Here is a 21770-nt window from a genome sequence, read left to right on the forward strand (position 1 = left end):
GTCTTCTCATTTTGCTTAACTTACTGTGTTTGGGGTCTCCTTTTCACAGGCTGCAGGTTCGTAGTTCCTGTTGTTTTTGGTGACTTCCCCCAGTGGGTAGGTTGGTTCAGTGGGTTGTATAGGCTTCCTGGTGGAGGGAACTGGTGACTCTGTCCTGGTGGATGAGGCTGGATCTTGTCTTTCTGGTGGGCAGGACCACGTCTGGTGGTGTGTTTTGCGGTGTCTGTGAGCTTCTTATGATTTCAGGCAGTATCTCTGCTAAATGGGTGGGGTTGTCTTCCTGTCTTGCTAGTTGTTTGGCATAGAGTGTCCTGCACTGTAGCTTGCTGGTCGTTGAGTGGAGCTGGGTCTTGGTGTTGAGATGGCAATCTCTGAGAGCTTTGGGTGTTTGATATTACAAGGGGCAGGGAGGTCTCTGGTGGACCAATGTCCTGAACTCGGCTCTCCCACCTCAGAGACTCAGGTCTGCCACACAGCAGGAGCACCAAGACCCTGTCAGCCACATGGCTCACAAGAAAATGGAAAAGAAAGAAAGAAAGGAAGGAAGGAAGGAAGGAAGGAAGAAAGGAAGAAAGAAAGAAAGAAAGAAAGAGAAAGAAAGGGAGAGAGAGAGAGAGAGAGAGAGAGAGAGAGAGAGGGAGGGAGGGAGGGAGGGAGAGGGAGAAAGAAGGAAAGAAAGAAAGAAAAGAAAGAAAGAAAAACTAAAGTTATTAAAATAAAAAATATATTATTAAAAATAAAAAAACATGCAACAAAAAAAAGAAAGAAGAGAGCAACCAAACCAAAAAACAAATCCACCAATGAAAACGAACACCAAAAACTATACTAAAACAAACAAACAAAAAATACAGACAGCACCCTAGGACAAATGGTAAAATCAAAGCTTTTGGGAAGTCTGAGGTCTTCTGCCAGCATTTAGTAGGTGTTCTGTAGGAGTTGTTCCACATATAGATGTATTTTTGATGTATTTGTGTGGAGGACAGTGATCTCCATGTCTTACTCCTCTACCATCTTGAAGTTCTAGTCCCAGCCCTGTTTTCTAGGGCTATCATAATGAGGTATCACAAATTGTATGGCTTAAACAACAGGAATGTATTGTTATGGAGGCTAGAAGTTAAAGATCAAGGTGTCAGCAGGGTTGGCTATTCCTGAGTGTTCTGAGGGAAAATCTGTTCCCTGCCTCTGCTCTTGGGTGCTCCTGGCAATCTTTGCCACTTCTTGGGTTTGTAGAACTATCACCCAAATCTCTGCCTTCATTTTCACATGGTGTTTTCCCGGTGCGCATGGCTGTTTCCAAATGCCCCCCTTTTATAAAAACATCAGTCATATTGGATTAAGGGCCTGCCCAATTCCAGCGCAACCTCACACTAACTTAACTAATTATGTCTGTAACAACCCTATTCACAAGTAAGGTCACATTCTGAGATACTGGGAAGTCAGAATTTCAACATGCAAATTTTAAGGTGACACAATTCACCCATAATAAGGTCCCTTTCAGTCTTTTATGCAGTTGGAAACATATTAAATACTATTTACTGTGAATGAAAGATTTTGGCCAACACCAGAGACCAAGGAGCAGTTGCCAGCAATGACTGTATGGTTCTTCTATGGTAGAAAAGGTCAGAAGCTGACAAAACAAAACAAAAAACCCCTGACAAATGGCAGGTTAAAAGGCCTTTTATAAGACCCTGTAATTTGAAGCTTGGCAAGGAAAACCCTTGCAGAATGTCTTCAGAAAGACAGTGAGACATGATACTATGAAGGAGCCCTCACCATCTGACTCCATGTGAAAGTGCTGGACGAAAGGAGATTGATATGTCCAGTCAGCTTCAGGAAAAGGCCTGCTCTCTATTCTTTGGCACAGGTGGTTTTAAAAAGAAAAAGAAAAAACTAACACTGAGTGTGGGAAGAAAATAAAAAGGAGGAAGAAAGTGGAATGATGGGAGAAACTAGAATCATGTCAAGGCTTAACAACTCACCCACAGAACCCTGGAAATGGTCTGGGAGTCACTAATATCCTAGTGAGATCTCTGTTCTTAAATTGTTAGTTTTTATCTACCAGCTGCTCTGGACTCCCACTTTGGTGGGGCCTAAGGGAAATTGCAAAAATAGTCAAAGTGATTGTGAATTGTTTAATTTTTCTGAAAGCAGTAACAGGGACTACTGCATCAGGCACTACCAGGTCAGTGACCCCAGGATCAGAACATCAGGTTTATTCCCACTCAGATAGATGGCTTCCTGGGACTCACTCTGCCAACACAAGTGCAGCTCAAAGATGAGAGTGAAGAGAAGAGTATTGGCAATGTCTTAGGGTAGGGTTAGGGTTAGGGTTAGGTTGTGTCCCTAGACGCAGTCCTGAGGCAGGAATCCAGATGCCCATGATTTACTGAGGGGCCGATGCAAGGAAAGTGAAACAGGAGAGGAGATAAGGAGGAGCCAGGCACAGCTGTGGGCTCAGGCAAAGTCCGGCCCTGGTCTCTTCCATGGAGGGCTCTGGAGCATCTTCCACACCACTGGGCTTGTCCTGCCTTGATACGATTGGATGGCTTCTTATACACCTTATCAACTGGTCACAGTAGTAGGCTCCCCTAGTAGTAGGCGGGAGGCCACACTCTGGTCCAGGGCAATGCTCCAGAGAACAGGGCAGTCCAGAGCCAGTAGCAAGCAGCACTGCCAGCCACGAGAGGAGGGTGTCCTAGCCTGGCAGAGAGATGGAGAACAACCCATTGCAGGTAGGGAGCTCATCTTCCAACACCATCTTTTGCCATAGCATTGCCTTTACTTTGTAATGAACAAGTCCACAGATTTTGAAAAAAAACACATGCAGAATAATGCCAAGTGTCCCTGAAGCTCTGAAACTCTGTGATTCCATGAGTTCCAAGTGATTGTTTTAAGATGCATCCTTATGTCTGGGCAGGTCATTTGCCCCCTTTCTTTAAGCTTCATGCCCCCCTTTTGTGTATTATTCAGTATCCCAGATGCTAGGACCTTGAAAACTACATTTCCTGGATTTTCCAGCTGACTTCTGGTTAGGTCGGCCCATAGGAGGGGCTGGTGGGAGACTGGAGGAGAGGAGAAAGGGAAAGTGCACTTTCTCTTGGCTTTAGGAGGTGTCACCAGTGTTGGCAGGCAGCTACATGTTCCAGCAACTTCAGAAGTTCTGGTTCAGCTGCTGGCTCCAGCACTATTGCAGGAAATGGCATGGCCAGCCAGGCTAGCAGTAGTGTCTGGCAGCTCTTGCAGTGGGATTGGTGGCCCTTTCAACAGAAGTAGAGTCTTCTAGCAGTGTTAGTGACCAGTGTGCCCTGTCATCTGGTGACACCACTCCTCGGTTTTGTTTGGCCAACCTGAGGGGTATCAGCAGTTTCTTGTTATCATTAATCTCTGTGTTACTGTATCCTCCTCCTCTAGTTTCTTCTTCAGTTCTTCTAACATTTTGTAAACAATTCCTGTATTAAAGGCCCTCAGTCGGAAATACTTAGAGTGGTTTCTGTTTTTCTTGTCTGGATAAACAGGATAGGGTTCCCTATCCACAAAGAAGCTAATATGGTTTGCAATAAGAATGACATCAAAGACACTGAGTAGGTGGTTAGTTGCAGAGCTCAGAAACAATAAAGGGAGTGTCTTGGGAGGGGTGGTATCTGCTATCCTTATTCTAATAGGTTACTCCTTGCCCCACTTCCTGAGTCAAAACTTATATAGATGTCATTAAAAACGAATACTGCTTTTGTTTTGAGTTATAATTTTCCATGAATATAATTTGCTATCCATAGAAGATTACTTAAACTTTTCTATTTAATTCAACACTCTTTCACTTTACAAATTAAAAATTACAAATGTGGACTTAATTTCTGCAGATAAAAATGAAACCAAATATCAGAGAAAGACTATGTCAAGCTGTGGATCTCCACCAAGACTTTCCATGTGTGCCAGTCCAGACACTTCAGAAGACTTTCGTCAGAGGCTTGCCAGTTAGTGCCTTCAGCATAATTTCCTCTGTGGGAGAATGTACGTGTTGCATCTTTATTGCCCCACCACACACAGGGTATTATTTTTTTCTTTTCCATAATGGTTTTTACAGGATATTGAATCAGTGTTTTCTATATAATAAAGGCTCTATACATATTAACCAAATAGGATCAATCAGCATTCCTCAAACTAGCTGCATCAGAATCACCTCAAAGAAAAAACTGATTTTGAGTGATTGGAGCCCACACTCAGAGGTCTGGGATGGGGCCTGAGAATTGACACTTCAAAGAAGTTCACAGGAATACTGATGTTGTTGGTCCACGCTTCACTTTGGGAACCACTGGGACAGATTATAGAACCCTCTGAGAGTTAAACATATGCAAGTGATGAGTTCTTACCCAAGACAAATGGATATTTCCAGCCTATGTCAGCGCCAACCTGATAATAGGCAGAAGCTCTATTATTTCAAAACTATATTCCATCATATACAGGTTGCCAGACCTCAGCCATTTATCACTGATGTTTTCTACTTGTTTTACCTTCTCAATTCCTTTGAGAGTGGGGAGGGACAAGCACATTATTTCCCTGAGTTTTTGAGGCAAGGGAAATGTTTGGTTAAATATTAAACATTAATTTACATGTTCAGATAATTTCAAAAACTGACTTACTGAGTGCAAGATGGGGCATTAAAATCTTATTTGTTCTTATCTGTTCTGTTCAGTGCAAGCAGGATAATCCTTGATCTTAGTACATTATTAAATTGGACAGGTCAGTAGAGTTTAGGTGAAATATTGAACTTCAAAGCTAAAGAATGTTTTGAGAGCTAATAATTAATAATTATAATGGATTAATTTCTACTTATACAAGAATGCTAAATATTAAAAGTATTTTTATACAAAGTAACTAACTTGAAAAAATATTCTCTTGGCAGATTTATATAGCTATTAATAAAAAGTTATGAAATTAATGCCAGTGAGGTAAATAACACCGTATTCAATTATATTAATATTCAACAAATAGAGAATGATTAAAAGATAGTATTGGCTTTACAGAATCATATACTTGCTTCTGTGACATTCCTCTCCATTCAAGTTATAAAAAGAAGTTGACTTTTTTCTCTAGTCCACCTATTTGCCATGTAAGATTCTAGAACTAAAAAATACACATTTCTACTGACATGCTGAATAAGTTCAAGAGCCCTGTGCAAATATAAAATGCAGTAAATATAAATTTATTCATTCATTGAAGAAATATCTAAACAAATACTGGATACCCACTGGATTCCAGGCACTGTTCTGTCCCCTGGGCATACAGTAGTGATAATCACAAATGCCCTCAGCAAGGTTTCATTCTAGTAGGTGGAAATAAACAAGTAAAAAGTAAATTAGTTAATATATTACAAATGCTTTGAAGAAAAATAAAGTGGAGGTAAGGATGGGGAGTAGGGAATTATAATTTCCAAAGGGCATTCAGGGAACACCTTATTAAGAAGGTGACATGTGAACTTGATAGAGAAAAGGAAGGCACTTGATAGAGAAACACTTGATAGAGAAAAGGAAGGCAAATGAATATTTGGGAGAATATGGGTCCAGGAAGAGGAAGTGCTGTATATTCAGGCCCTGATGCCAGCATATATTTATGGAGCAACCCAAACAGCAGAGAACCCAGAGTGACTGTATCAGAGTAAGTGAGGGAAGACAGTGGGAGAGATGAGGAGAGGGTTAGCTATGGACCAGCGATACTCCAAGGTCATGTAGATTATTCTAAAGATTGGCTTTTACTCTGAGCGAGATGGAGAGCCATTGATGGGAATTTTATTAACCATGAGATATAGCTGGTAGTTTCAGATAATGGCATTGGTATTTAATTAAGATTAGAAACTTTATCTGTGCCATACAGTTGGAAAGTTTCATATAGAATCCCTACCACAGTACCAGATGTGAATGATAATTAATTAATAATTTTTTTTCTTCTTTGAGCATACAAAACATACAAAATGAAAAAGATCAGACTGTTTATAATTGGTTACCAAGAAGTTGTACTCAAAATGAAATATGTTCTAAGATATAAAACCTAAAAAGAAATGCTGATGAACTTCAAGGCTTACTTATTTAGAGCAACTGTTTACATTGCCATCAGTTCTGTTTGTGAAGAAGAGGGTTATTATCAGAAAGTTTATGTTCACAATATCATTCCTGAAAAACTGACTAATTTAGGCTGGGAGGGGAAGAAAGGGACAGAGGATGGAAAGGGGAGGAGGAAAAGGAATCCTAAGATACTGAAATATTTCTTTGGCATTAAAATAATAGAATCATCAAATCTAGCTAAGGCTAAAATATGCAAACTATTTAACTTTCAAAATATATTAATGTTTTACAAAGAACAAATGGGAGAATTCAGTTATTACATGAGTCACTGATATATAATGTGTTGTGTTTTTCTTGGGGGCAATATAGAATTTATTTATTCTTCTGTGGCCTCATGTTTAAAAAACACCAGTAAAAATAGTAAAGAAGAGGTCCAATCTACCTAGATTCTCACACATGAAATAATATCACTAAATATTTATCTTTCAGAAATCTGGTAACAACTGTTTCCAAAAGTCTGGATATGCCTAATTTCAGCCACCAGCATCTTCATCATTTATTCTATGCATTTCCTTAGCTAGTACAACCTGGAGAACTGGAATGTTATTTTCACTAAGCATTATTCCTCAAAATTATTTTCACTCTTCCTACTTAAACTGGGGCTTTGAATATTATTCCCTTCTTTTTCCTCTAGCCATCTCAAATAGCAATTTCTTTTCTTTTTTCTTTCTTATTCTTCCTACCTGGTTAGTTCTTACATTGTACAGAAATCTGGAATGGTTGTCAATGCAGCCTCTATGAACTCTTTCTTATTTGGTGCTCAGAAATGAACCCCATTAACCTGGAAGTGTTCTAAAGGATGCTTCAATCCACATATACAGCTCGGCTTCAATTAGCAAGATTATTGTTCAAAATGTTTAAGTATCTTCTAAAGATGCTTTTAGCTTAAAGTCTGGCTCCAAAGGAACATAAAATATTTTCTTCTCATCTGAGCCTATTATTTGTTGATATTTGGTAAGAGACTCTTTCCTGGCTGGATTCTATTTCTCTGGATAATGCTGTATCATCCCAATTCCATTGGGATGGATACATATTTATAAAGAATCATTGCCTCAACTTCAGAAAAAAACGACAAGTTATAATAAACATATAGGCTAAGAATAACCTTGATGAACAAATGCAGCTGGCATCCAGTCCCCTTAAATATCAAATTTCTGAATCCGAATTAGAGACATTATCCTCTTTCTGTCTTAAAAGTGGTGAAATTCATGGTCAAAGAGAGTTCTAGATAATTTCATCATTTTCAAGGGGATTTATGTTTACTTATAGATCAATTCAATTGCAGTATTTAGTAGAAAACAGTTTTAACAGATTTTAAAAGTTTATCAAAATTAGATGAAGCCACAGAAATTATCCAATTGAGTAATTAATTCATTAATTCATCCAAAATATGTATTGAGCTCCTACTTTTCCGAGTACACTCTAGGCACTGGGAACACAGCCTTAAACCAATTAAGACTTTCCTCCCAAGGAACTAACCAAAACCTTAATATTCTCTTTATCTGAAATACCAGTTTTTAAAAAGAAATAACCTATGACTATCACTGACCATAAACTATTGTGAGGAGCTCTCCATGGTGTTGTCAGACTAATCACAAGAGGTCTTAGGTAGTATTGAACTCTTGAGGCCACTGGACCCCTTACATCTCCCAAGATTGCCACTGGACCCCTTACATCTCCCAAGATTGCCTCTGGTGACTACCCAACCTTTAGTCCATCAATTGACTGCTCAGGGCTGTTGCATTATTCCAGGCCCCAAGAGAGAGGGAATTTTTGTTGTTGTTGTTCCCTTTTGGAAAAATGCCATAACATTATTAGGAGAATCAGAAAAAAAGGTTTCATTAAAGGCAGCAAAAATATCATAGCCACTCTACTAACCAAAACTATAGAAAAATTGCTTTTCTTCATATACCCCCAAAAATGGCACTACAGATAATCCAGAGTAGAAATCTTCAATGTGCAAAAAATTAATTACAGTTTTTGGAATATGTTATCTTTGGCTACTAAGGAATTTTTAAAGTCATCAGCCATTTGTGTACTTCATAGGGATGATAGGCATTAAATCTATCTCCCTCTTTCTCTTTCTCTCTCTCTCTCTCATGAAATGTCCATGGACACGATTCAAAACTAGAGACTATTTTTTATTTATTACATTATAAATCACAGGGAAAAGTGTGGTGAGACAACATTAATTCAATCCACATTTTTTTGAGTTCCTACTTTATGAGAGGCATTGTATGACGAAGGCTGTTAAAATAAGGCACAGCTTTTGTCTCCAAAGAACTATCCATCCGGCAGGAACCGATGCTCAGAAAGACCCCACTGTCTTCCATCTTGGTAGATAGCAAACTTATACCAACAAAAACCCCAGACATTTATTAAAACTAGGTCAGATTTATAGTCACAGCTAAAGATATTCTTGGAAGGATCAGATGTTTTATATCATTTATACTAATAAATAAAGTATAAAGCTGGTGTCTTAGCAGCACAAGCTTTGTATGGCCAACCCATTGGTGGATTACCCCTTTTCTTGAAATATCTTATCATTGCCATGTCTTTCATTCCTGGCTTCCCAAGGAGAGGAAACCTCAAGATGCACAGTTTGAGAAGTGAGAAGAATCATATGGGTAGAAGTCAGAGATAACAATCATTTAGAGATGGGCAGGGCCATCAAACAAACTAGTGTGGTCAGAGAACTGTGGGGGATGAAAAATTTACTTACAACCCCAGTTTTCTCCTGGTGTTGGACTTCAGCCTGTTCGCAGTTTATGTTGACAGCTTGGACCCATCATCAACTTTTGGTCACTTGGGGAATGCCTGCTTGTTTTTCATTGTCAAATTTTGTACCCCAAGAATGTGGGTTTCCTTTACTATATACATTTGAAATGGACTAAGTTAATATATATAAGGCATTGCCTGTTACTCCAGAAAAAATAAAACATTTATTTATTGTCAGTTAATCTTAATGTTCTCTGTTTCTTTCTAATACTTAGACATAGGTAATATAAATTGGTACTATTGTTGAAAACACAAGAACATGTCAAAGTATATAATTAGGCTCTCTTTCAATGCTTTCAATTTTAAAAAAGTCATGACTCATAAATCTATACATACATGGCTAATTCTAATCACATTTATCACATGCCTTTTCTTTTTTTCCATATGTTGTATTTTTAACAGAACAATCCCACATAATAAACCCTTAAGTATAGAAGGATGCAAATGTTGTTGCAAGATGTGTAGACCACTCAGTTGATAATTATGTAAAGTAATAAATACAACAGTTGGCTGTAAAGAGAGAAAATATGTACATTGAGGGTGCACAGTGGCCACAGGGCCTTGTGACAGGCAGTAGGGACTGAGATTTTTATTAGATGAGTGCTCTGGGTTCCTAGCTCCTGGGAGCTTCCTTGTTCATCTCTGAGTTATAGGCTTGTACCATTTGACATGGAAATATGGCAGAAGGACAGATGCAAGGAGAGCAAAGGGAAAAGTGGAAATTCAACCCCCTGTATAGGGTCTTCAAAGTCCAGCAGCAGGTCATTGCCAATATCACCAAAAACCTTGACTCAGCTGTACAATTCAATTAAAATAACGATAAAGGAAGAGAGGAAAAATGGAATATCTAGAAAGATGACCAACAGATATGAAAAAGTTCAGAATCTGAATAAAGGAGAACCCTTAACAATGACATATATGAAGCAGGATAATGCATTACTAAGTGGACAATTAAGGGAAAAAGATGATATTAATGGAAAGAGTAGTGATCTAAATTAAGTAATCTAGCAGGAATCCCAAGACACTGCTCTGAAAAAGAATGTAACAAACTGTACCAGAAACAAGAGCCAAAAAACACTAGACAAACTTAGAAGTCAATTACTGTCTTCCATTTAAATTTTTAGTCTTTTCTTTAGCATACTGAAGAAATGATAATGCCAGATCAGCCAATGGCAGACAATAGCCCAAGGGAATCATGTTTAAAAAACCCAACAAATCAGAAGAGCAAAAAGTCTCATCAACGTTGAAGTCCATCAACCCTGTATCACTGACTCTTAAGACAACATTTCTGGGCCATAAAAATTCCTGCCACAAAATGTGACATATATGAAATTTGGGGTTACTTCTTTTGCTCCTCAGGCATCTCATTCAACAGCATCTCTTGCGCATTTATGGACGCTTTTCAGATACTTTACACCATGAAGGGCAATTTTTCTTTCTTATCATATACCAGGAATCAATTTATCACATTCCTAGATAAGCAACAGACAACTCAAAATTTAAATAAGGATATAACTATAAAGTTTAATTCTTTATATTTAAAGCATAGTCCATGGACGAGCAAGGTCAATGTGATTTAGAAACTCGTAAAAAATACATCATCTCAGGCTCCTTGACAGACCTAATGAACCAGAATCTCCATAGTAACTTCATATTTAGGTACTGGTATGCTCATGACATTTTGAAAAGTATTGTTTTAAACCATTTTTCTCTTTAAGAAGATGCTTTTTTTTCTCTGTGTGCTTATAACAACTAACCTTAACAAGTGCTTCCTACTTGCCATAATCTCTTCACAAACGTCCTCTTACTGATCCTTGCTAAGACATCATGAGTTCCATTTTTGTTATCTTCATTTTACAGAAGAAGAAACAGAGTTTTTTGCAGAGAAATTCAAATAGGATCTGGTATGCCTAGGATTGAAACCTGGGGAGTCTGTTCCTAGAGCTCTTAACTCCTATACTCAACTGCCTACAGATATATAATTACTAGAGGATTTTTTTTTTTTTTTTGCGCTATGCGGGCCTCTCACTGTTGTGGCCTCTCCCGTTGTGGAGCACAGGCTCCGGACACGCAGGCTCAGCGGCCGTGGCTCACGGGCCCAGCCGCTCCGTGGCATGTGGGATCTTCCCGGACCGGGGCACGAACTGTGTCCCCTGCATCAGCAGGCGGACTCTCAACCACTGTGCCACCAGGGAATCCCTAGAGGATATTTTTTGTCACTTATTTACCTTTCAGTATCTTGAAGCTTTCCATTTTCATGAATTTTGAAGAGAAGCTCTGTCAAAGGTTAATTAAACCTATGTTTTTCATAGATACTTAGATTCTCAATCCTCATAACATTCACCAGCTTGGATGAATATGTGTCTATCTTCTTTTCCCTTATCATTTGTCAACCACTAACAGCTGCATTGTGCTAAAAGAGCAAGACCATTTGTATTGTTTTGTGTGCATTGATTAGTATTGACTGCTTACACTAATCAAAGTCACTGTATAATTCCACAATATTCAATCATTTTATTTTTACATGACACATCACTCAAAATAGAACCCTGCCTCCCATGACAGTCTCAGAATCAAACACTAAAAATAACAAACATGTATTTTTATTTCTACCCAAGAATCAACAACTTCCACCAGGAGCCACAGCTAGGGACAGAGCAGACAGTAGCAGGCTATGTGAGTGGCTGCCAACGCCTCCTGACAGCACAGGTATTCATTCAGATGTGGCTCATAATCATCATCCACATGTAACACATTGCACTCTGACCCCATTTGCCAGCTAGTGGGGAAGCCCAGAGGATGGAGAGCCATAGGATGGAAGGGCGTTGGTTTTCTGAATCATTATGTGAAATGCCACCCACCAACTGGGAGTATCTCAGAGAAACATCTGCTATCATTGGGTTAATACAGTGATATGCTGGGGCTTGTTTCAGTAGTTAGTCTACCCTAGCTACGTAGGAGGGAGGGAGGGAGCCATAAAAAGACAATTTGATTAGAACATAAAAAAAGATTTTGAGCCAGAGCCTTAGGTAGACAGTTCATCCGCATTTGCTCACACTTTTCCAACAGATAACAAAGTCACAAACTCACATAGTGAGAGTTTTGCTCTCTTCAGCTTACACTGCATTGTCTACAGTACCATGCGGACAAAGTCTCAGCATCCCCAATGCCATTTCGTAGTTCACCCCAGGAGGTAGTCATGAAGAAGTGTTTCCAGCCTCTTCCTCCCTGGTTTCCTCTCTTATAACTCCCTGCAGAGGGGGAGCTAAATGGTCCAACTCTCTTTCCATGAAAGCTCACATAATTCAAATGCTGTTAGTATTCATAAGCCATCCTTCTTCCACCCAGCAAGGAGCGCTTAACCAAATGACCTCATTCATCTTCCCAGGTGCTGTGGTCCTTGATTTTCTGGAGGCAGAAAAACAAATGCTCTTACCCCTATTTCACAGATCCAGACACTGAGGAAGAAGGAGTGTGAGGCAAAGCCTCAGAATAAAACAAAAGGGTTGCAGTTTAGTGGCTACATGAAGTAAAGCAGGTAGAGCTAGAGGCAAAATTCCAATCTTCTGAGTCCACAGTCAATGAGGTCAGGTCTGGGGGGACTAGTACTGCCTTAACAAAATGGTCGTTAATGTTTAGAAATCACTCACACACACACACACACACACACACACACACACACACACACCAGTTTATGTATTTTGACTTCTCTTAGAAAATCAGAAGATGGGGTCACACCCAACCCATATTCCTACATCTCAGGGCCCCTTACAGTAGAGGTGTTCCCCTGTCCTCCAGGTTTACTCTCTTTGATTTGCTGCAGTGTCCACATGACAACCTGTGGCCCATAAATTACTGGTGACCCTGAAGACATATGAGTCTGTGCCCCTATATTTACTACATGTCATTAAAAAGGTAAGAAATCTCGATTCTTCCATCACTATTTCCCTCCCTTACTACATGCAAGTTTTATCATTTGAAAAATGGGCTTAAAATGATCAGAAGTGGGGTTATGTGCAATGTCTCTTTTGTCAATCTTTCCCCCCCTTCTCTTTTTCTTTTTAAAAAATTTTTTTTGGAGTATAGTTGACTTACAATGTTGTGTTAGTTTCAGGTATACAGCAAAATGATTCAGTTATACATATACATATATCCACTCTTTTTTAGATTCCTTTCTCATGTAGGTCCTTACAGAGTATTGAGTAGAGTTTCCCGTGCTATACAGTAGGTTCTTATCATTTGTCTATTTTAGATATATTATAGTAGTGTGTATGTGTCAATGCCAATCTTACACTTTATCCCTTTCCCCCTACCCGCTGGTAACCATAAGTTTGTTTTCTACATCTGTAATTCTATTTCTGTTTTGTAGATAAGTTCATGTGTACCCTTTTTTAAGATTCCACATATAAGCGATATATGATATTTGTCTTTCTCTGTCTGACTTAGTGTCTACACCTAGCAGAGATAGCAGCTAAGTGGCACCTACAAATGGACTCAATGCCAATCTTTGTTTCTTGCAGAGAAGGAGCAGGGAGGAAGGCCACTCACAAGGAATACAAAACACTACAGGAATTCTTGAGCACAGAACAGTAAACATGCACCAAATAAGTGAACACATAACAAGGTTGATGAAGACATTGAAAATGGGGCCAAGCATACCTTGCAGTTGAAGACTGAACAACTTCTGTTTTATGGAAAACATTAGACCTTCCCAAGCATGGTATTGTGGTCAAGAAATTTGACTCATTGCCAAGTCACAACAGGTAGAATTATAACAGGATGATTACCAGAGATACATAATGGCGTTTGATATTGGTGGTTTGGAGAAGTAGCTACCAGGCTTCTTAGGTGAAAAAATATACTCCCAAATGATATGTGAAAATACCACAATGAAAGTGTTATCACTATGAAAGGATGATTATGTTAATTAAGATTTAGGCACAAAGACTGTTATCACCTAGAAGCCCATAAACACATCCTCATCCTGGTCCATGGCTTAGAATCCTTTAGCTACAGGGAAACAAGACTAGTCCTGAAATTACTGCATCTCTGGCCTTGAGTAGTAAAACATGCTTCAGAGATGTCTGCCTTCAGCTCTGTAACATCTTTTAGATTTTAAACAGAATTATGCCTCTCCAGTGATGATGAAGAGGAGGATAAGTTATAACTTAGTCTTTTCCAGGTTTTACATTAAAGTTTGCTATTCGATATCAGTAGTCTTCAGAACAACCATGAAATGTAAGTATACTTATCCCAATTTTACAGATGGGGACATGTCACTTCAGAGAGTTTAAGTAGCTTACCTGAGATCTCATAGCTAATAAGCAACAGATCTGGAATTAAACATCAGGTCTGTACGGATCTAAAGATTTGCCACGATGTTGCTATCACAAAGATTTCTAAGCAAATCTGAACAAGTAATTTTTATGAGAGCTTTTATTTTTCTTTTTCCAATTAATGACTCTTATCTAACCAATATCTCCAAATATCTGTCCTCTTCTTAATCCACTCCTTCCTACAGAATTTGACTATAGAGGCTGTTTCTAGCCCACCTGCCCACATACATGAATCCTTCTGCTGTCCACTTCCTTGCTTCCTACAAATTCACTCTTCTAACCTTCACATATGTTCAGACCAAAGGGAATAAAATAGCCTTTGGGATTTAGAGGTCAGCCTCTAGGAGCAGAAAATATGATGAAGTTTGCATTTCCATTGAGTTCAGAAATTCACAAGAGAGCACTTGACTTGGTAAAGAGGTTCCCTTGACACCTCTGAGATAAGAGGGCACCATCACAGGACAAACATTGGAAATATCTGAGAAACAAATTCCAAATATTTTGCTTGTTAAACACCATTAATCCCCTTTTTGTTCACCTGTATTAATCTAGACACTTCCCAAAAGACCTTCCTTTGAGAAATTTTAGTTTTGTCTCTTGTTCCATGTATGTGAGCAATAAAATTCTGCCACATCTTCTTAGTGAATTCCTCCTCAAATGCACGTCAGGCATGTAATTATAAGATCATTAACAGGAGAGCCAAAAACCACTGATTTGTGATTAAATATTAAATGGCTGAAGGAAGTCATAGACATTTAAAATACTTTTTGATTTCTTACTTAATCTCCAGTGTTTATCTGGGCTCCATATACTTTGACAAGCACCCTAGGTGATATTTTAGGTAATTGCCATTTATATGTGTTTTTGGCTTTCTCTTTACATCATCTCCCAACTCCGTACAAGGATACAAAATTGAGGGAAAACCTACAGGTTTGGGTAAAAAAAAAAATTTAGAATGAGAATTTATATTTATAAAAACTAAACAGGATAGAATTACAGCAAGGAAATTATGGCCAGGTCCATCCCTATGTGTGTCACATGTTTAGGAAGATGGGAATTTGCCAATACACTGAAATTTCTATATTTCTCGATTGTTTGGAATCAATGATGTCCTAGTTAGCTAAAGTAAAACAAGAACGTGCTTATATGAGTTAAAAATGCCATGTGTTAGAATTTGGTGACATAGTTTGATTTGTTAACATGGCCTTTGTGTAACTCCAAATGGAGATAAGCCATATAACAAGATTCCCTGGACTTCAGGAGGGAAATTATCTTAATGATGGTTGGGATGAGAAGGAGATACTTCTTTATATTTACTGCCATGTGAACATATTACCTATTCAAAAAGTAAATAAAATATCAATTCAAAATTAATTAAAAGTAAAGAAAAAATAACGTGGCAACAGAAGGGAGGAAGGAAAGGAGAGAATGAGGGAGGAACAGACTTTGAGAACCTTGGACCAAAGAAGTTATGCTTATTTAAAATCACAATTAGTTCTGAAGTTGGAAATGAGGATAAGTTACCATGTTAGTTGTGCCCAAAGGCCTCAGGGCACCTTTTAATACTCTCAAAACAAGTGGTGAAGTTCCATGGTTCCTAGGGGATTTTCCTAAAGCTGAGAAGAATGAGACTGTTCTTCTGTACTGGGTGTTTCAGTGACATGAATTAACTCATATGCAATTGAAAACTAAGAGACTGATGTAAGGACAAAATGGAAGTGTGTTGGTTCCTCTGAGATTCTTCCAAGCATGCTAATGTTTTGAAGTGAGCAGAGGTAAGCTTTCTTACAAGTAAAAAAATAAAAGAAAAGAAAACAAAGCAAAACAAACAACCAAAAATATATAGTAGACATTTCCAGATGTTTAGGGAAAAGCTTCAGAATTCTGCAAAATTGCCTTCCTTTCATGCAGGATGGTTTAGAAGCTTCAAGAACCTCTCTGCTTTCTACTCCGCTAATATATCTGACAAAGCTGTGAATGCAGGTCAAGAAGCTGCAAACACATTTCTCTCATGTTAAAACAACTGATTAATAAAAATGCAGCTGAATTTAGTTTTTAAAATTCTATCATAAAGAGTCTCTAGGAGAACTGAATGCCCTCCCACACCTACATCCAGAAGGAGCAAGTACTTACCTCAGGGTGTAAACTTGCATTGCTAGTATTTTTTGTAAGTGTTGGGATTATGAATTTTCATAGGTTTTGTGGAGTCTGCACTATCTCTATTTTTTCCACAAGTTTCATTATTTTTAGTGCATGATTTTGCAGAGCATGAAATCCTTAAGAAACTCATATGTGCTGTTAGAGTAGAAAACCCTCTGTATGACTTTCCATTCAGTAGATCCAGTGGATTTCAGCCATCCTTATATAAATCCTCACAGTGGAGACTGACTCATTCATTCAGTCTTCAACTAGTATTCACATCCCTCTCCCCATGTAGCCACTGCACCAAAGATATGAAAACCAGTAAGACATGGAAACTGGTCATTGGAACTGAATGGGGAAGTGCAGGCATAGGTAGTATCAGGACTCAATGCTTAGTGCGTCTGGGATTGGCTGGGCCAGGGGTGTGTCTGGTAAGGAGCTTCTGACATGACTGCCAAAGGCCCCTCCCTCTCGGTCTTTGTGTAATGCCCTCCCTGTGAGTGTGGGCTAGAACTAGTGACTTGTTTCTAATGAACAGAATGCAGCAGAGATAGGATGTCCTTGTCAAGATCAGGTTATAAAAGGCTGTGATCCTGTCTTCTTTACATTTTGTTTGGCTCCGCACACTTGCAGTGCTGTAAGCTGCCCTATGGACAAGCCCATGAGCCAAGAATCTGAGGCCTCGGTAAAACAGCCCATGAGGAACTGAGTCCTTCCAACAACTGGGTGTGTGATTTTGGATGCAGCTCTTCCCCTGAGTGCAGTCCTGGACAACACTCTGAGTACTGCCTTGTGAGACACCCTAAGCCAGAGGGCCTAGCCAAGCCACCCGAGGATTCCTGACCCAGTGAGACTGTGAGATCAAAAATGTTGTTGTAAGCCCCTAAGTGTTGGGGTCATTTGTCATGGAGCTATGGACAGCTAATCCAGGGGTGGTGGCACTTCACTAAAGATGGAGCATCTGAGCAAAGGTAAGTGATGAGTCCAAGTTCTCCAGGTAACTGATGGGTAGGAGTGCATTCTACTGGTATTTATAGTGAAAGCAGGTACCCAGCTTGCTCCGGGAGCTGCAGTAGGCTAAATATCACTAAAAGATGAGGTGCTTATGGAGAGAGGTAGCAGATAAGACAGTAAAGGTAAGCAGTAGGACATTCACAAAAGACTTGAGGATTTAAAAAACGTATGTAATAACCTTTATATTTTCAGAGAAATGGGTGTGATCAGTTAAAAAACTATGGCAAGAATTCAGTTTAAAAACTCATATATCTATATCAGAGAGCTATGAATTCCCCAAATCTTACCCTTTTAGGATTGTCAAAGCATGTTTCTGGAAGAGGTTACCTCCAGCAATGAATACACAGTCTGGTCCAAATATAATATACTCCTAATCATCTCAAGTTCTTCAAAATCCTAAGCTTTTGAAGACACTAGGGAGTAACATAACTTCTTTTATTTTGTGCATTTGTTTCACACTGAATTACTATTATGAATTTCCCCTTCTACTTAGAAACCTGAGAATGGAACATTTAGTCTTCTTTCTTGTGATCGTTTCATGGGAAAACTTTGACCAGTTTTTTGGAGTTTGATGAGTCCCAGCATTCAAGGAGAACAAGTGTCCACAGACAGTGAGGACATTTCGGGGCAGGGGCCGCCACAACCCCACAGGCATTCAGGCATTCACTTGATAGAAGAGAAGAAGGCTATTTCAGAAGCCTGATGTTTGCTCCCAGATAATCCTACCTATGTACACACACATTCAGAAAGAGGATGGGAGCGCAAAAGATAGTTGACTTGCCTCAAAGCCTTTTCCACTTAAACCAAGTGGGAGATTCCAAAAACAGAATATCTACTTTAAAAAACACACTTAAGTCTCCTCCCTTTCTTCCCTCTGATAACTAAACATCATCAAGCAGAATTGCAGGAACAGGGCAAGACCAGGGAAAGGGAAGAAGAGGAAAAATGAGCCCTTGGCTGGTGTGAGATACAGGTGACTTTGAATGAACAGAAAACAAAAGCATCTCTAAGAAGCCTTAACCAGTATTTGAAAGTGGACATATTTGTAAGAGTCCTTAGGTGACAGGCTAACAGTAGTGAAATAAAAAGACAAAGCTGTCAAGTGGCTGTTGGCCCTGTTCCTTTTAAAGAATGAATAAAACCAACATTTGAATGATTTCATATAACTGCAATGAGAACTCATGATGGGGTGTAATTACACGTGTGTTCCTTTGAGAGTCTCAGCTACTTGTATTGACTATGCTGCTTCTGGTATTGAACCTGGAATTGTCTGGTCACACTGGCTCTCTGCCTCTGAGTCAATGTAGGCTTCTCCTCTGGAAGTCTGTCAACCACAATGATGGAAATATTCTATATCTGCCTGTCCAGTTGGGAAGCCACTACTTACACAGAGTTCTTGAGCACTTGAAATATGACTAGTGCAACTGAGAAATTGAATTTTTAATTTTCTAAAATTGAAATTAATTTAATTTCAATTTAAAGAGGCACATGTGGCAAACTGTTACTCTATTGGACAGCACAGATATAAGGGAACGTCACGAAGACAGCAGAATTGTGTGTTACCAACGTGAAGTATGAGGCACACCCAGCAAATTGTACCCAGCATACTCAACAGATGAAAAGTAATGTGGGGCTTTGCGAGAATCCCCAAATGTAAGCCATGGCAAGGTGCACAAAAGTAGACAATATAAATTTAAAAAACTATATTTTGGGGAGGAGGTGAAGGGCTTGGATAACAGCCAGCAATAATTCACCCAAACTGCAGATTTTAAAAATCTCATCAAAGTCATTGAACGATTCCTATACGGGTAAGGGTAGTATGCCTTTCATGTTGCAAAACACCAAATATCACCTTGCAAATTTCTAATTGTGTAGGGAAGTACAACAATCACCAGCTTGAAGGAGATTTTGACTCAAAGCTAAAACATGTTAAATGAATTGACTTCTAAAAAAAGAAACCGAAACAAATGTGATGGGGAATAAACAGTAGTAAAAATGATACAGTGAAATGTAAGATCCCTGTACATGGGATCAAAACTTGAAATAATTGCCTCATCTTGATTTAACTAAAGTTCAAAATCTAACTTGATTGAGGGCAGGCTGATAATTCATATACGGTAATAAAGGAATTTATTATTGTTCCTTATATAAAGACCCTTCTGTCCTGGGACATTCCTTAGACAGCATCAGACACCCTAGCAAGGAATGAATAAAACACAAAGCTGAACTTTTCCAAAGCCAAACTCATTCAGCAGATATTAATTTGAACAGAGGAATCAACAATGTATACTGATTTTCAGATAACAATCACTTGTGTAATTCAAGATCTAGTGTTTAAAGCAGAGAAAAGAGTGCCACATTAGCAAATACCTAGAGGTTCCATTGCTCAGATAAGCTCTTAATATTGCAGTCTCCTTTGTGAGTCTCCTGCATTCCCGAGTCATTTTAACTTGTACAGAGAAATAGCCTTAAGAAAAAGAACCACTGTTTTTTTATTTGTGCCAATTATACACTGAGATGGGGGATCATTACAAGTCATCGCTATAACATTTTTTTTTCTCATTTTGATTCTGTAAGAAGTAAGCAACATTTTTGTAAGGATTAACCACCATGGCATTAATTTCTCATGAATGCTTTCACATTCTCAGATGAAAGTTGTTATACAAAGTAATACAGAATTGACATGTTTAAATTATTGCGTAAACATTTCAATTAGTGACCTAGAGAATACATTTCATCTGGATGGAAGCACACATTCTGACTCATGGAAGTATTGATATAAATGCCTGGCATGAACTACTCTTCAGATGTAGTAGCCCTACTTTCATCTGTACTTTGGAGTCAAACAATTATAGTACTTGCAATCAGAGACTAAAATGTGCATATTATATTAGATAAGAGTCCCAAACTAGGGTTTATTTATAGTTTGAGTGAACTCTTTAGATAAACTCACAGTGACAGATTTTGTGGAATCTACACCCAAAACTAAAGAAGAGAGGACATCCTTAGGAGCAGAATGATGGGTACTGAGATCAGTCTGCATGCTCCATCCCAGACACACCAGCCTCCAGGCCCACACGCTTCAGACTCTAGGCCCAAATACACCTGTGATTCAGCAACAGTTTCTGTGTGTACATAGAGGCACATCCAAACAACCGACCCCTAGGGGCCTATACCACCTACAATTACAGGAATAAAAACACTTTTAAGTGCATAAAAAATTGAAAGCGAGAAAGTACAAACTGTGGTTGAAACCTGTTCAAAATTACAACCAACAATTGAACACAGCATTTTACATTTCCTCTTTTTCGTGTCCGCATAATATGTTGTGTTATGACTGCTAGAGGCTTTTTGGGAAGCCCATTTATCATGGATAACTTGGGGGAAATTACTACATTATAAACCTATTAGTGCCTGGAATTCCCCTCTATTAGACTCATATGTTTGGATTCAGAATGACCAAGCAGTGATTATGCAAAGTTGGAGAAATGTTCAAAACACAGGAGTAGAAGAAAAGAGGTCTGGTGCTGGTATAATGATTTTTCAGAGACACCTCAGTTTTTAGAGTGTCAGAAGGCCATGCACTGGAAAAACATTCTGATTTACAGGAATAATATGAAATTATCCTAACTGAGGGTTTTCAGAGAAAGAAAATGGCAGGGTATTAATTACTGTGGCGACACAAGTTCCCCTGCTCAGTGGATGTGTTTTCTTCTCTCCCTTTTTTTCAATCTTCACATTCTGTATTAAAATTGTGATGATGGAAATGATTCACGATCGATATTGCCTAGAGCTTGACATTCAGAGTCACTGACATACTAAATATCTGCTCACTGTCTCTTTTCTCCATAAAACCTCTCTCCAAAATTGCCCACATCAATAGAGAAATGACATGCAGAAGAGTTCACAAGCCACAGTGCTTTCCTTGTAGAAAAAGAACTTTTTCATCTTTCTTCTTCTCCTCTGAAAATTGCATAGCATCCTTCATTTATCCCTGCACAAGGAAAGAAGTAAGTGGACCTGAGAGTCAGCCCCCTTCCCTATGACATTCAGAAAGGAAGGTCTTGTCCAACTTAGAACTTGAGGCTGAACTGAGACCATCTTAGCCATGAAGGGGAGGAGTAAGGAGGAGAAAAACAGCAACAACAACACAATAGCAACCAACCTGAAGAACCCAGTTTGGGGGAGGCTGACAAAGAAATCTCACCACAGGGAAGCCCATGCAGGCCCCAAACCTTGTTCCTGAAAGCTCCCCATGAGTGGCTGCCAACGCCTGGGCAATGTGATTAGCTGCCTGAGAAAGGCCTAGAATTACTCCCGTCCTGACTAGATTACTGAGTAATTAGATTGGGAGCACACTTCCCTGACTGGAGCTGTCAGATTA

The 21770-nt window shown here is 39.0% G+C and overlaps 1 protein-coding gene across 6 annotated transcripts in view; it reads right to left on the reverse strand.

The window, feature by feature from the left end:
- RBMS3 (RNA binding motif single stranded interacting protein 3) overlaps positions 1-21770 on the reverse strand; it is a gene marked incomplete at both ends in the record, with an annotated part of 717356 nt that overhangs the window by 300712 nt on the left and 394874 nt on the right. The window lies entirely within an intron of this gene.

This window comes from Hyperoodon ampullatus, assembly GCF_949752795.1.
Source record: "Hyperoodon ampullatus genome assembly, chromosome: 10".
Taxonomy (NCBI): domain Eukaryota; kingdom Metazoa; phylum Chordata; class Mammalia; order Artiodactyla; family Ziphiidae; genus Hyperoodon; species Hyperoodon ampullatus.